The sequence below is a fragment of the Austrofundulus limnaeus genome, unplaced genomic scaffold (assembly GCF_001266775.1).
Source record: "Austrofundulus limnaeus strain Quisiro unplaced genomic scaffold, Austrofundulus_limnaeus-1.0 Scaffold132, whole genome shotgun sequence".
Lineage (NCBI taxonomy): Eukaryota > Metazoa > Chordata > Actinopteri > Cyprinodontiformes > Rivulidae > Austrofundulus > Austrofundulus limnaeus.
In genome coordinates, this window is record NW_013952534.1 from 1,368,736 (window position 1) to 1,372,209 (window position 3,474).

Sequence of the window (3,474 nt, forward strand, 5' to 3'; positions counted from 1 at the left end):
ATATAACATTTTAGACACATTCTAGACAGTTTATCAGCTAAAAAAAAGTTAATTTTGGGGTAAGTTACTCTTTAAAATAAGTTTCCATTCTCAGCAGGTTTCTAAGGTTCTTCTTCTACATATTAAAAAGTTGTTAAACATCTGAGTGGTGCACTACTGCTACTAGTGGTGAGAAAGTGTATTACACCTTATTTAAAATCAATGTGGTCCCACGGCCCTCTGCGGCCCAAAGTTAAAAACTGTTGTTCTTTTGAGACCATCAAGGTGGCGCTCACGTTCCACAATTGGGCCGCAGACCATAGGTTAAGAATCTCTGCTCTTAGTTCTTTTCATGAACACCCAAAACAGTTAAAACTACACGCAGTGGAAGATAAAACTATAACAGTGAAAATAAAATTGATTTAAAAATTTGGCAAGTCAGATGTCAAAATATTATTTGTGGTAAATAAGAAGCATAATGAGTTCTTTTTGTTTTTGTTTTTATTTTAATATCACTACTTTTATTACATAAGGTTCTGTATGTTGTATTCATGATTAAATGCAGCAAAATAAACTATTTCAAAGGTAACAGACCTTTGTAATACTTGGTTTATTTACAGAATGACTAATTGCTGGATGTTCGGCCCCTGGCTATTGGCCTGCAGTAACTGTGGCCCCCGGAGCGATTTAGTTGTCGGGTTTCTATTTATTGTTCTACAGGTGCTAAGTAAATTACTTTTTGGGTCAGCATGCACAAAAAGTTGTGATTTTTTGTGTTGGTCTTGTGGAAATGTAAAAATATTGAGGACCACAAACAGTTCAACCTGGAATGACTCACATGAAGACAGACTAAAATTAGGAGGTTTATTGACATGAGTGAAATCAGAGTTTGGCGCTCAGGCCCCGGCAGAAGATGTGAGTTGCAGAAAGCCCAGATGAGTTGCTTAGGATGAAGAGCAGGACTTGCTCCTCTGATCCTTCACCCAACACAACACTGATTCAAACACAACACTGATTCAAACACAACACTGATTCAAACACAACACTGATACAACACTGAGTGAAAACAGCTGCCTTTCCAGCTACCGTTGTTTATTTGCTTCACCATGACACTGGGAGCGCTGCGGGTGGGCAGAGGGAGAAGTGATGTTATTTTAGCTCCAGCAGCGCAGCATCTTCAGCCTGTTTAAATGCTTGGTCAGAAACTGAGTCTCTGTCTCAGGTCAGCTGAACCGGAGAGTCTCTCCTGCAGTGTTTTCAGCAGGTTCATGCTCTTTCAGAAACCAGTCTTTTTGGTCCGATTGACCGGAGAGTTTCTCCAGTTAAGCTCTCTCTTTATGCCAATTCCATTTGTGATTCTGATTCTGATCCATATTAGATGTTTTTAAAAGTGACCTCTGTGTGACGCTTGTGTTGCATTACGTGTCCTCTTTCTGAGATCAGTGTACGCAGACGATCATGTAATCATAATAATCATACCAAGCTTGTGCAGTTTAAATCTTGAAGCTCCACATGTCGTCAGCTACAGAACAGAAGTCCAGATGTTTTGTTTTTGTTCTTTTAATTTCCCATTATGTGAAGAGAGAGAATCCACAGCAGCAGATACTGATGTTAGCATCAGACTGTATTGATTCCAGTCTGAAACACTTTGCTCACTTTCTTCAGAGCTTCTGAACAGCAGTTTCTCCACTCTGAGTGTATTCACACCTGACACATTTGGCCCGCTTTAAATGGACCAGAGTTCATTTTCCTCTGTTGGTCCGGACCTTTTATACAGGTGTGAATACACTCGTGCAAACTCTGGTGCGGATCAAGCAAACGGACAAAGAGCCACTTTTGAGGTGGTCTCGGTCCGCTTCCAAACGAACTCTGGTGCAGTTTGCTTCTGGTGTGAATAATGACCAGCCTGGAACCAAACACACTGCAGGAAACATGCACCTTTTTGGACTTCACGAGTCACCGTGGCTAAGCATCATGGGAAAAAATAGCCCTTCACCGTTATCATTGCTAATGCTAACACCACTGCTGCATGTATGCTAAAAACAAAACAATGAGCCGTGGACAGACCTGGAACAACAAAGAGACACTGTGCCTCCTCAACATTGAGACTGATGAACACATAAATAATCTGCTCGAGAAGACACACAAGAATGAGGTCGTGTTCTCCATGTTTAGCAAGTAAATGAAGGAGCGGGAGGTCAAGCAGTCTCCATAACAATGCTGCAATAAAGAGAAAAAACTTTCCAAAACTACCAGAAGGCAAGAGACGCACTGGATAAGAGTGGAGTTCAGGAGAGGAAAAAGACAAAACGTCCACGGTTTGATGAACTTGCTAAAATATTAGGAACAAGACCAACAGTTTGTCCTGTAGATATCATGGAAATGAACAGCCTGCTTACAGATAACACTTCATCAGATAACACTTCATCAGAGAACACTTCATCTGAAAGCACACCTTCCCCTCCAACCAACAACTCTGTTGAAGTTGAGCCCAATGGTAATAATAATAATAATAATAATGCATTAGTTTTATATAGCGCTTTTCGAGACCCTCAAAGACGCTTTACAATTTTCATGCATCATTCATTCACACTCACATTCACACACTGATGGCAGTAAGCTACATTGTAGCCACAGCTGCCCTGGGGCAGACTGTCAGAGGCGGGGCTGCTATGCTGCGCCACTGGCCCCTCTGACCACCATCAGTAGGCAAGGTGGGTGAAGTGTCTTGCCCAAGGACACAACGGCATGTAGGCATGGCGGGGATTCGAACCTGTGACTTGCGGGTCCCAAAGCCGGCTGCTCTACCACAACACCACAGCCGCCCCAGTGGGTTAATGTCTTACGTTTGTGTTATTATAGTTGTAAGCATCAAATGGTCATTGGTATTTTCTTTGTTATGACCACTAATTACTTTGAATGAACTGACGAAGTGTCATTGATTGGGTTTTCTGTAAAATTTGCCACGGTTGATAAATTATTACAACTGTGTCGCACCCTGTGTAAAGAAACAACAGCCAAGCAGACAAATACCAACAGACTAAAACAAACCTATTTTCATGTGGCAATTTTTATGCATTTGCAAAAATAAAAGCTTTTTTTCCAGAAATGTAACTGGTTGTTTTGTATTTCACTTGTACAGATGAGGAGACTGCAGAATCCTCAGATGACACTGTGACAGAGAGGACAGCAGTGCTTCACTCGGCTGTGATGGAGCAAAACCACAAAAGTGAAGCGGACTGTTTGTGGTGTTCACGCAAGGAAGCACAAAGCTGAGGCTGTGATGTCTGACTCTGGGTTGTAAGATTTTGTCTTACAGAAAACAAAGAAGCTGAAACAGATGTTAGAATTCCTTTATTTAAAGCAGGGACAATGTGCAAATAAAACATTGAAAAGATGAAAAGATTTACAGTGGTTTGCAAAAGTATTCATACCCCTTGAACTTTTCCATATTTTGTCACATTACAACCACAAACATAAATATATTTCACTGGA